The sequence below is a fragment of the Phascolarctos cinereus genome, unplaced genomic scaffold (assembly GCF_003287225.1).
Source record: "Phascolarctos cinereus isolate Bilbo 61053 unplaced genomic scaffold, phaCin_HiC Scaffold_5;HRSCAF=322, whole genome shotgun sequence".
Classification (NCBI taxonomy): domain Eukaryota; kingdom Metazoa; phylum Chordata; class Mammalia; order Diprotodontia; family Phascolarctidae; genus Phascolarctos; species Phascolarctos cinereus.
Genome location: NW_027555958.1, coordinates 349,253,049 through 349,266,629, shown reverse-complemented (window position 1 = coordinate 349,266,629; position 13,581 = coordinate 349,253,049). Strand labels below are relative to the sequence as shown.

At 39.7% G+C, this 13,581-nt stretch overlaps 1 protein-coding gene across 1 annotated transcript in view; it reads right to left on the bottom strand.

The window, feature by feature from the left end:
- Positions 1-13,581, bottom strand: part of KIF26B (kinesin family member 26B) — a 622,963-nt gene that overhangs the window by 457,513 nt on the left and 151,869 nt on the right. The gene's annotated exons all lie outside the window — the stretch shown is intronic.

Sequence of the window (13,581 nt, the reverse complement as noted above, 5' to 3'; positions counted from 1 at the left end):
AAATCCAGCCTTAGGTATTTACTAGCTGTGTGACCCTGGACAAGTCACTTGACTTTTGTTTGTCTCAGTTTCCTCATCTGTGAGATGAGGACAATAACGGCATCTACCTCAATGGGTGGTTGTGAGGATATAATGAGATATTTGTAAAGCAGCTTGCAAACCTTAAAGGCAGCTAGATGACTTAGTGGGCCTGGAATCAGAAAGACCTGAGTTCAAATCCACCTTCAGACATTTACTAGCTGTGTAACCCTGGACAACTCATTTAACCTCTGTTTGCTTCAATCCATTGGAGAAGAAAATGGCAAACCACTCCAGTGTCTTTACCAAGAAAGCCCTGTGGACAGTATGTTCCACGGAAGTCACAAAGAGTCAGACTTTATAACTGAATGGCTGAACAACAACTGCAAACCTTAAAATGCTATATACATGCTAGCTATTATTATCATACTCATCACCAGTGATTAAGCACTAGTGTCAAAGGCCTACGGGCTTAAATTGTGCGCTCTGTCCAGGGAAGGGATTCTTAATGCATTTTTTGTGTCCTCCTTTGCAATCCTGGTGAAGCCTATAGACTCCTCAGAATGATGTTTTTAAATGCATACAATAAAATATGTAGGACTGCAAAGGAAACTAATCACATTGAAATATAGATATGGAAATTTAAAAAAAAAATTTCATAGATCCTAGGTTAAGAATTACTGGTCTAGAGTTAACCTCTCCTTCCCATAGTCTAAGTCTCTGGAGGGTGTCTACACTAAAAGGGCCACAAGTCATCACCAATTTTAATATACACAGTCTCTTTTTGTCTGGACATGCTATACAAGGACTTGAATATGGCAACAGCAAATTTCCCTAGTGAGCTCTAAATACTCATGATGATACTCAGAGGCCAGCTTCATTATCTATAGTTGACAACTGTCCTGTACAAGGAGAAGCCAATGCCTTGCCCACACCAAGTATGGCAGTCAGTGAAAGACTCGGGAAGAGAAGGTAAGCTTTCACACCCATCATCTCATGCTTTTCTACTAAGATTATGCTGCCATCTAACTGACAAAGTTAAAAATACCCAGATTTATAGCACGCCCTACAGAAAGGGACTCCCTTTTCTAAAAGACCCTGAGATGGCCACCGGTATCAATCAGCCCCGGGGTCACAAGAGATCTGTTTCCAAGACTTCCCCCTCATTTGTTAATAAGACCGCCATCCCATTTCAATCCAGCATCTTTCTATCCTTCTGAATATCTGTAAGAACTATGAACAATCCCCATCCCAGCACCAGAGAGCACAGTGACTAAGCATGCAGGCAATCAGCCACTAATCGATGCCAGACATTACAATCTCTCTCCTCTCTTCTATTGTCACATCCTGCCACTGACTCTCTTCTAAAACCTGCATCATCTAGCCCCTGCACTCAATTCCTCGTTAAGCCTTCCCTACTTTTTTCATTTTAATTAACAGCATAGCGTGGGAACACGCTCAATAAGCAAGCAACAGCCTCAGTGTCATGGGCTGGACTTTCTGCAAAGATGAAAGATTCATCCTTTAAAAAAAAAATGACGCTTTCTTCCTTTCAAAATATGGATTTCAAAAGTGGTACAAATAATACTGTCCAGGATGAGTATAGACAGAAAAGGAGGTAGCCTGGTCACATAAAGCATGGGACAATAGATTAACAACCTGAATGTTACACCTGGATCCCTAAAATATTAAAGGAACCAGAGTAAGGCCTCCACATTGAGAGAGAGCATAGCATAATAGAGGTTCCATATGGAGTCAAGAATACCCGTGTATCTATGACACCATGTGACCCTGGACATCACTTAACCTTTTAAGCCTCAGGTTCCTCATCTGTCAAGTGAGGGGAAGTTGGATTAGAAGTTGGATCTCTGAGGTCCATTATAGGCTGAAATCTATGATACTATGATTTGGGGTCAATCCTCTACAGAGGATTCACAGAAAGATGGGAATAAAAATGAAAAAGGATAAAATGGCAGAGGGTGCTTTAACTACACATACATCAATGAAATAATAATCACTTCAAAAAAAACAAACAGTGGGATAACTGGCCCACTTTGGGTAGGCCCAGTTCTTTTAATTGAATCCATACAGGAGAAAATTAAAGGGCTCGGGTTTACCCATGCTTTTTCAAGACCTCCCTTTTATGAACAGAGATCACTCACATTTGCTGTGTACCTCCTAATGATGTGTGTCTTTTCTTTAAGTGTTTGAAGGAGATGATGAAGGCAATGAGTCAGAGCAGTAAAGAGACAATGTCTTTCCTTGTGGGGAAAAAACTGTTAGAGAAAAACAGTAGCAGATTTAGTCATAGTTCACTGTCGTGAACCACTACCAAAAAAATACTTTGGCTTCTGTAACAGTACACCCTTCTTTTACATATTTTGTGTCATCTATCTGTAAAACATTTTTATAAATTGGTAAGAACAGGTATGATTAGTAGTGGGCGTATTTATGTAAGAAGGAAGAGTAACACTGAGTCAGACTGACTTCTCTTATTTCTATCTTATTCCCACTGTGTTCAGAGGCACTTCAAAAACTCACTCCCCCTTAGAAAAAAGAAATGTCATAAATTCACTGATCCACTTTCTTATAGGCACACACCCACACACTCTCAAACTCAATTCTCTTGGAGTTAATGACATGGTAACATTTCCTTTTTTTAATTTTTTGTAATATATTTTATTATATTTGTATTTTAATTAATTTCATTTTTCATTTAATTTTTTTTTCAATTAACAAAAATCTATTTTGTCTTTCACATTCCCTTCCATTGGGGAGAAAAACCCCATTTAACAAATATGCATAGACAAACAAAACAAATTTTTATACTGGTCATGTCAACGTGTGTGTATATATATGAATAACGAATGTATATGTATATGTATATGTATATGTATATGTATATGTATATGTATATGTATATGTATATGTATATGTATATGTATATGTATATGTATATGTATATGTATATGTATATGTATATATGTATGTATCAAACTGCAGCTTGAGTCCATCGCCACTCTGGGTCAGGACATGGGCAACATTTCCATGGAGAATGTTTCTATCTCCAAAAGTGAGGAAACAGTATAATATTTAAACAGTAGACCAGACGTGATGTCTCACACCCACCCATCCACCCCGACTGAAAGTATAAAGCTTCACTGTACTGTGTAGGTTTGAGTATTTGGGAGGTGGAGGGGCGGGGGGGGTAGCCAAGGAGTGGGAGGGAAGGTCTGACATGTTATCTGGTCCAGACTGGTTAACTTATCATTGTAGGGCACTCTTAATGGAGGGGAAACTCCCTCCATCAATGCAAAATTGGCAACTCAGCTATAAACTATAATTTACAAGTAATAGATTATATAGTTTATAGGTTAAGGGTTTTGCTCAGGGTCACACAACAATCCAGTCAAAGGACTAGAATTCAGGTCTTCTTTATTCTAAGGCCTGCTCATTGTACCACACACCGCCTAATAGTATTTTATTCCCACAGACATAGCTTTGAGTAGTAAGAGTTAAAATTTTCACATATAGTTTAATAGGGGCCTGGTAATCTGTGAGGTTTTTTCTTTCTTTTTTTTTCACCCTGCAGACAGGACAAAGGCAGCATGAGAAACGCACATATACACACAGGGATACATACACAGATACATGCCTGCACATAAACCTCAGAGACACAATCACATCTTATAATCTGTTCAAAAGAAAACACTCATCAAATTTTATTTTGTGAAAAATAAAAGTTAGCATGATAATTATTTTGCCAGGCACAAAAGATGTTCAGCAGAGTCACCTCAAAAAGCCCATCACTTTATGTCAAGCTGCATTCACGACTGTTTGTCAGGCCTGGCACGTGGCCAGTGCCAAAGCCTTCATGGGAAATGCTGAGCAAATGGGAGCTTCCACTCCATCTTCTACCGTTAAGTGATTAATGCTGAACGGTGACAGGTGAAAGTGTTGGAGAATCAGAGTCTGGCAAATGAATGCACAGGAACACGAGTCCCAGGATGTAGAATAAATAAAGCTGAACCCGTCTTTGTGGCTTTTGCAGTGTTTGGTCAGCTTGGATTTGGCTTTCTGCTGTTTACAACCTGGGGCTTGAAACATCAAGGAGACAGCTCTTTCTGGCCACCGGAAGAGAGTTTCTACTCCTTGGGCCTCCAGAGCTGGAAGAACATTTAGAGACCACATAGTTGAGTTCTCTTATTTTACAGATGAGAAAACTGAGACCTTGGAGGGTGGCTTGCTCGGCTAAGGTCACCAACGTGGCAACGCCAAGATTCAAAGCCAGGTCCTCTGATTTCAAATTTAGCAGATATGTAAGTGGCAATTCTGAAGTACTTAATGAATTTAGTTGTGCGGCAGATTTCTTAACCTGGAGTCCATGAACTTATCTTTTTGTAATATTTTGATAACTATTTCAGTATAATTTGTTTCTTTTGCAATCATGTTTATTTTATACATTTAAAAACATTACTCTGAAAAAGGGTCCACAGACTTCACCAGAATGCCAAAGTATTATTTGTTATCATTATATTTATATTTATATTAATTATATGTTAAATATGTTGATTATAATTATTTCAGGTCATAATTCACTTCTGTTTTCCTATCTTCTCCATTTAGCTTCAAAGTTCCTCAGGGGAAGAGAAATAGATTTGTTCTCTTTGCGCATCAGAGGGCAAAACTAGGCACAGTGTGTGGAAGTTATAGAGCAGGCCTGCACAAAATAAGGCCCGTCGACTACTCACGGCCTACCAGAGGATTTCAGGCAGCTGTCCCATGACCCCAGCAACCAGGCATCGTCAGAGACTGATGGCCCTCGGGCCCTATGTTGTGCAGGCCTGTTATAGAGAATTAAATTCAGATATTACATAAGTAAAAACTTCTTAACAATAAAAGCTAACCCAAAGGGAAATGGGATCCCTTGGGTGGCAGTGAGTCCCCCCTCTCTAGAGGTCTTCAGTGAAAGGCCATTTGACCACTTATTGGTCAAATAAAGAGGATTCCTTTTTGGTACATGGTGGACCATATGACCACTGAGATCTTTTTCATCAACAAGATTCTGTGATTCTGTAATTCTATGAATGGTTAAAAACGCCCAGCTCCATTTTTCTTCTGTAATTTGGAGGATTTAGAGTACAATGGACACTGACAAACGTTTTTTGACAATGACAGTATCTGATGATGATGATGATTCATTCTATCAATTAACTCATTCCACAAACATTTGTTTTGCACTTGCCATCTACAAGGCAAAGGCCCAGTGTGAACATGAATCACTCAGGAATCTCAAGAGCTGGATGGTCCACAGCATGTGCAGCGTTCTCAATATCCAGCTAGAAAATCTTGACCATCCTAGTCATCCATAAGGTGTGTGCATGTGTTTTTGTGGATCAAGGGAGTTGCCTGGTCAACCTTATAAATTTGCAGGGTGATAACTCTTTGTTTGGTACCTTAACTGTATCTTCCATTGGGCATGTGAACATGGCTACTGACAAGGGGAACATGGACGGGAACTTACCCCCGGTATCTCACTGAGGATGAGAACACTTTCTTAAGTTTAAAAGGTTAACCTGAATTGGTTGGCTCAGACTGTTGAAGGTCAGAGTCACCTCTTTGTCCTTGACCCATAATAGGGAGTCCTCATTACAGACAGCCTTTTTCAGGGGCAGATCATCCTTTTTTGGAGAACTAACAGAGCCAGGTACAGGTCACAAACTGGAGATGATGACAGTGATCTTTCTTTTCTCAACATCACATTCTTTCAAGGAGTAAAATATTTTGAACTTTTTTCCTCCTATCAGCCTTGAGTTACAGATGCATCCTGTCATTGAAAGCTTGTGCATGTTCCTAAGAAAATTCATGCACTTTAGCGAGTATATTTAGATCTCTTATTCCTGAATCTGTACATGTTTTGACCTTAGGCAGGGAGCCGGATAAGATTAAGGACAAGAGAGGTGGGGGTGGGGGTGACTACATTCCCCACAGTTTACAGAGCTACCCACTTCCCCGGGTTTTTAATGCATATACCAAGGGCCTCAAACTGATCCACGATCTTTTCTAACTTAAGCCCTTTCACACTCAGCTGACCACTGCAGAAGGCTCTTCCCTGAAATGCCAGCATCTGGAAATCAGCAACACTCAACTGGAGATAAGAAGATACTGGCAGGGAGGGCAGGAAAAGAGAAGGTGTCTCAATCAAACTGCGTAGTTTCATGCAGAAACAAGGGCAGCTAGGTGGCACAGTGGATAGAGTGCCAGGCCTGGAGTCAGGAAGACCTGAGTACAAATCTAGCCTCAGACACTTACTAGCTGTGTGACCCTGGACAAGTCAGTTAACTTCTGTTTGTCGTAATCCACTAGAGAAGAAAATAACAAACCACTCCATTATCTTTGCCAAGAAAACCCCATGGACAGTATTGGAATGCTATGGTCCGTGGGGTCACAAAGAATTGGATGCAACTGAGCAGCAGCTGTATGCCAGACACTTGATATGGAAGCCAAGAGAGTTAATATAATCTTAGGCTACAATAAGGGAGTGCTTTTATTAAGCACCTACTGTGTGCTAGGCAGCTAGGTGGCTCAGTGGATAGAGTGCTGGGCTTGGAGTCAGGAAAACTCATCTTCCTGAGTTCAAATCTGGCCTCAGTTACTTACTGGCTGTATTAACCCTGTTTGCCTCAGTTTAATCATCTGTAAAATGAGCTACAGAAAGAAATGGCAAGCTATTCCAGTATCTTTGCCAAGAACACCCCAAATACGGTCATGAAGAGTCAGACATAGGGGCAGCCAGGTGGCGCAGTGGATAGAGCACCGGCCCTGAAGTCAGGAGGACATGAGTTCAAATCCAGCCTCAGACCAAACACTTGACACTTACTAGCTGTGTGACCCTGGGCAAGTCACTTAACCCCAACTGCCTAAAAGCAAAAAAATAAAAAATAAAAAATAAATTTAAAAAAAGAGTCAGACATGACTGAACAATAACAACAATGTAAAGGCAGAGAAACAATGAGATTCAAGGTCCTAGAGACCACGGTAACATAGCTTAATGAGACAAGCACAAGATTTAGAGTTACTAGACCCGGGTTGCAATCCCAGCTCCTGTTGCTAAGACTGTGGCCAAATCAATTTCTCTTAGCCTCGGTTTTCTCATCTATGAAACAGGGATGATAATCTGAGAGCAGGAGTTGTTTCATTTTTATACTTTTACCCCCAGTGCCTAACACATGGTAAGTGAGTGCTTATAAAAGACTCTATGACTGATTGAGTGAGATATTAATAAAGTACTTTATAAGCAGCTATCATTCTTCATGCATAATATGTGAAACTAAAAGAGAACTCAGAAGGCCAGAAAGTCAAACCACTTCATTTTACAGATGGGGAAACTACAGCCAAAAAAAGGTGAAGCCATTTGCCCCTGGTCACATAGATACTAAGTATTAGAGGCAGGCTTGAGTCCAGGCGTCAGACTTCAGAACAAATGCTTTTTCCACAGTATCAAACTTTCTCCTTCAGCTTTTGTTCTAACAGGTCATTTCTACCCAAATAAAGGAGAAAAATCAACTTCCATTCTTTTTTAGCAGCTGCTTCACCCTCTCAAGAGGCATGTAGGTGTTCGGTCTATTTTTCTCAGCAGTGGCCAACGCAATTAGCTTCTTTTCATGGTCCTTCCTAAAGCCTGGGATAAACAGATCAATTTACCCTACGGGATGGGAGGTAGCCGAGGAAAATGCTCACAGACATTAATGCACTATTGGTGGAATTGTGAACTGGCCCAACATTCTGGAGAACAATTTGGAACTATGGCCAAAGGGCTATAAAACTGTGCATGCTCTTTGACCCAACAATACTACTACTGGGTTTGTATCCCAAAGAGAACCAAAAAGGGGAGGGAGGAGAAAGGATCTACATATATAAAAATATTTATAGCAGCTCTTTTTGTGGTGGTAAAAAATTGGAAATTGAGAAGATGCCCATCAATTGGGGAATGGCTGAACAAGTTGTGGTATATGAATGTGATGGAATACTATTGTGCCACAAGATATGACAAGCAGGATGGTTTCAGAAAAATCTGGGAAGACTTATATGCACTGATGCAAAGTGAAGTAAGCAGAACCAGGAGAACATTGTACACAGTAACTGCATTACTGTAAGGATGATCAACTGTGAAAGCCTTAACTACCCTGATCAATACAATGATTTAAGATAATTCCAAAGGACTCGTGATGAAAAATGCTATCCACATCCAGAGAGAGAACTAATGAACTCTGAGTACAGACTGAAGCATATTTTTTTAACTTTCTTTTTCTTTGGTTTTATTTGCAACATAGCTAGTATGAAAATATGTTTTGCATGACTTCACATGTATAATTGAAATCATTGCTTGCCTTCTCAATGGGTAAGGTAGGATAGGAAGAAGGAAAAGAATTTGTTACTCAAATTTCTTTTAAAATGAATGTTAAAAATAAAGAAAATGTACAGAAATAAATAAAAATGTCATCCTCATCAAGAAGCCCTCCATTCACTTGTCTGCTGGGGGAAGTGGGCAATTATAGATGATGATGATGATGAAAATAATAGCTAATATTTATATAGTACTTACTGTGTGCAGTTACTGTGCTAAATGCTTTACAAATATTATCTCCTTTGATCCTCACAATATCCCTGGGAGGTAGGTGCTATTATTATTCCCATTTTACAGATGAGGAAACTGAAGCAAACAGAGATTAGAGGTTAAGTGACTTGCCCAGGCTCACACAGCTAGTAAGTATCTGAGGCCAGATGTAAACTCAGGTCTTCCTGACTTCAGGCCCCATGTTTTATCCACAGTGCCACCTAGACGCCTAAGCATGAGAGTGTACCCCATTAGAAATCATTTATTTACTGACCTAGAATTTCAGAATTCTTTTATAGCTAGGAGGAAACTCTGGGATCATCCAGGCCAATACTGTCATTTCATACAGTTAATCAGTAAGTTACCAAGAATTTATTAAGTGCTTAACATACGCTGACCTCTAGTAATACAAAAAAAGGCAAAAAAACCCAAACAAACCAAAAAAACAGTCCCCATCTTCAGGGAGTTCACATTCTAATGAGGGCAACAATATGCAAAAAATCACACATACAAGATGTATACGGAAGAGGAAACAAAGGCCCAGACTTTGGAAAGCCTCTGTGTAGGTCGGCAAGGTTTATCATACCACTCATTGGGCAGCCAAGCAGAAAGCAGCGTGGCAGCAGAATTGCAGTCAGGGAGCACAGAGAACTGAAATCAGACCCGTTTTGTTGGCATCATACATCATCACCACCATGTAACAGATCCAATACCAGGGCTGACAAAGTCATCCGTCACTGGGACACTGGGGACCAACTCTAGCTGTGGAGCTGAAAAATCCATAGCGTAGGCTGAGCAAAGTGTGTGAAAGCAAAGCCAACCCCCAGATGAATTAAATGAAGCACTCTGGACTGACTGAGTTACTGACTAAATTAACAAAAAATGCAATAGGTCAGGGCCTTACCTTGTGGAATGGGGTGGAAATTTATTCCACCAAACCAGGTCTCACTTGGGGTACAGCACTCTGAAATACAATTGAAGAGGAAGCCGCAGGCTCCCAGCGTACACACCTACAAATGATGCCTCCCTGAGCCGCAGCTGTTGTATCTACAATTAAGGTAACCAATGATGAGACAGTGTGATGGCAAATGTCCTGAATCAGGAGTCATTAGACCTGAACTGGAATCCCAGCTCTTGAAAGTGACTATGTGATCCTGAGTAAGTCACTTTATTAACTTATCTGGGCCTCAGTTTTCTCATGTGTAAAATGAAAGGTTGGCCAAGAAGACTTCTGAGGTCTTGTTCAGTTCTAGATCTATAAATCTATACACTAAATGGGAGGAATAATTTTGTGCAGAACAAGTTATAGGCCAATGCTCTTGGATGAGCTTTTTACTGCTTGTTCTAGTGTTATTTTGAGGTGATTTGAGATGGTCAACCTATGTTTTATTTTAACTTGTGGAACGAGTGACATATATATGGAAATAATAATAATGATATTAATAGCTAGCATTTGTATTATTATATGTTACATATATTATTTGATTTTATCCTCCCAACAACCCTGGGAGGTAGATGCTTTTATTATCCTCATTTTATAGATAAGGAAATTGAGGCAGCGTTTAAGTGACACCTTCAAGGTCATTTAACTAGTAAGTATCTGAGGTAGGATTTGAACTCAGGTCTTCCTGAACCCAGGTTCAGTGCTCTATCCACTGTGCCACCTAGCTACTCTGTAACAAGGTCCACTCAGATCAGGTCATAGTTGATTCTAGTGGCTAATAGCCTTTCCCTATAATTTCCATGAGAAATTTTCAAACAGTGGTTGGGGAGTTGTACACAGTAACAGCCACACTGTGAAATAACTAACTTTGATAGACAGCTCTTCTCAGCAATACAAGGATCTAGAACATCTCCAAAAGTCTCATGATGGAAAATGCTATCCACATCCAGAGAAAGAACTATGGAGTCTGACTGCAGATCGAAGCACACTATTTGCTCTTCTTTTCTTCTGTTTTGTTTTGTTTTGTTTCTTCTTTCTTGTGATTCCTCCTATTGGTTCTATTTCTTCCTTACAACCTGACTAATGTGAAAATATGTTTAATAGGAATGCATACGTAGAGCTTATATCAGAATGTATGCATCTTGGGGAGGGAGGTGAGAAGGGAGGAGGAGGAGAAAATTTAAAACTCAAAAGCTTATGGAAGTAAATGCTGAAAACTAAAAATTAATTAATCTTAAAAGCATAAATAAAGTAAGTATAGAACAAGAGGGAAAAAAAGTGGCTGAGGAGGGATGTGACTAAAATTTTCAGACCTGGCCTATGATGCCTAAATACCTTGTCCCAGCCCATTTTGTAATGAGGTTCTTCTGGTAACATTGACTATGGATGTGGAGGCCAAGATGTCTCTTGTCTTCTTCCAAATTCTATTCTGTTGTAGCAAATAGTGATAGAATGAGGCTTGCCTTATGGTGAATTTTCATCATTATCATTATCATTAGCAGCACAACTACTAACAATAATATCACTTGGAGAAAATAGATTTGAATGTGTTTTTAAATCTCCTGTCCCCCACCAAGAAAAACAAAAACAGGAAGAGGTAGAAAAGAGTTTTGTATTTATGTAGATTAAATATCTTATTTCGTCACTCAAATAATTTCAGAGGGTTTTTTTGGGGGGGAGCTCATGTTAAAGTTCGTTATCACATGCAGGCTCAGATAATTTCCCCAGAGAGCTAAGCAAATTAAAATATATTTCTTCACTCAAACAAGCTGACATGGGCCATCAGTTGCATCTTCAGTGCAAGTTCTATCAAGTTGTTTCATTCAGTCTAGGAGTCTGAGCAGTATTACATAAGGGAAGGGGTGAAAAGGAAGAGGCTGCTGGAGCAGGGCATCTGAACCACTTCATGGTCACCATGGGGATGGGGCAGAAGCAGCTTCACCATCTTGTCTACGATTCAAATTATCCAAAGCCAAACTGGCAGATACAATGAGCAAAGCCAGAGTTATCCCAAGGTGTCTGCTCAGTGAGTTCTTTGAAAGATTAGGAGTTATTCCCATTCCCAGTTGGTTTTCTCCACCACAAGAAGCTCTCTGGGATGTATTCATGAAGCATCACAGAATGTTCACGAGACGTCTCGATCACAATGTCTCAGAGTTGGAACAGATATTAGATCAGGCCACTGAATGTGACCAAGAGCTGATGCAGGAACCTCTCTCCAACAACCCTAATAAGTCATTGGTCATCCAATCTTTGCTCAAAGACCTCCAGAGATGGGGAATTCTCTGCCTCCCAGTGGAAGGCAGTCTACTCTGCTAATTATTAGGAAGTTTTTCTTTATACTGAACTGAAATATGCATCTCTAATGTCTACCCTTTGTCCCTAGCAAGCAGACCAAATCTAATCCTCACACAACATGACAGTTCTAGAAATACTTGATCTTTGGGAGCTATCATATTCCCCTAAGTAAATATACCCCAGCTAGAAAGTGAGCACTCTTTTCTAGACTTCTCACAGTATTTCTATTTTCTCCCCATCTTCACTGATTCAATAATTAGTAGCACAGCTATTTATATGGTATCTTATCTCCTTTACTAGACTGTTAGCTCCTGGAGGGAAGGGACAGTTTCCAATTCCATCTTTGAAAATATAATGAGTGCTATTTGTTCAATCCATTTCTATTTGAGTAACTATCAAAAATAAGTTGTCTACCCCAAGGGATAATGCATGGTAGCAGGTGGGGCTAGGAAATGGAATAAGGAGGCACTAGAAAAACTCTGCAGGTGAAAGGATAAAGGTATAATCAGAAGAAAAGAAGCAGACTGAGGAATTCTTTGTTGATCTCATTGTTGATTTTTACCTCACCTTGGATGGCCAGCAAGATGGCATTGATGTTTTAGAGGGCGATCCAAAGACAATGACTAACTCCAGAGTTCTGAAGATAAAGCGTGTTCCTCATCTCTTGATAGAGAGGACTCTATGTGGACTGCAGGAGGGAGCTATGAGTTTTTTATTTAATTTTTTTTGTTATTCTGAATTTAACCATTACCATCCAACTTGAGCATTTCCATAGTCAAAGAACAGAAAAGAGAGTTGTGTATAAAATTGACTCTCCATTATATATAGCTTGTTTTGAATAAGTTGCTTTATAGGGTTACAGATGTAAGGTATACACATAGGTACATACGTGTATTTGTGTGTGTGTGTGTCTGTGTACAGACATACAGATATAGATACACCCCTATAAACTAACTTTAAAAAAAATTAAACCCACTGGGGGCATTATTTTTCAATAATGTTTAGATGAAAAGAGAAATTATATGCTGAAATGGATAAAGTTTGGGATCAGGAATACTCAAGATTTGGAACTAGCTGTGTGACCCTTGGCAAGTCACTTAACCTTGCTGAGCCTCAGTTTCTCCATCTATAAAATGGAAATAATAGCACCTATCTCACAAGCTTATTGTGAGAACTAAGTGAGGTAATATTTGTAAAGCACTACTCAGATCTTAAAGCTTTGAATACTTTGAACTTAGGTTAGGATTAGGGGAAATTTTCCTATGATTCTATACGGATAATGGGATAGTCTGAAAGGAAAAACTAGATGTTGGGGAAGCCTATAAGCAGAGAGGCTTATTTCTTAAAGGGCTTCCCTATATGCTGGCCTTCTCCCTCTCTTTTCCTACATTCACAGAGACCTTGCAAAGATTCTCCTAGAAAGTATCTCTTAATCCTTTCCCCAGCAAGTTCCATGTTTAATCTTCCATGGTTCACCCATCTCTCTGTCTCTGCTTCTCCCTCTACAAATTGGGGCTAATCAAACTGACCTCTTTTCCCAGGCAGTTGATCACAAGGCTTCCATGACAATCACATGCGGATTAGATGCAAGATAGTGATGATTATGCAAAGAAGCATCACTTCTTTTAGTTTTCCCCCTGAGAACATGTGGATAATACAAAATGACTCTCTGAGACAGAAAAAGAAATATTCAGGCTGATCAAGG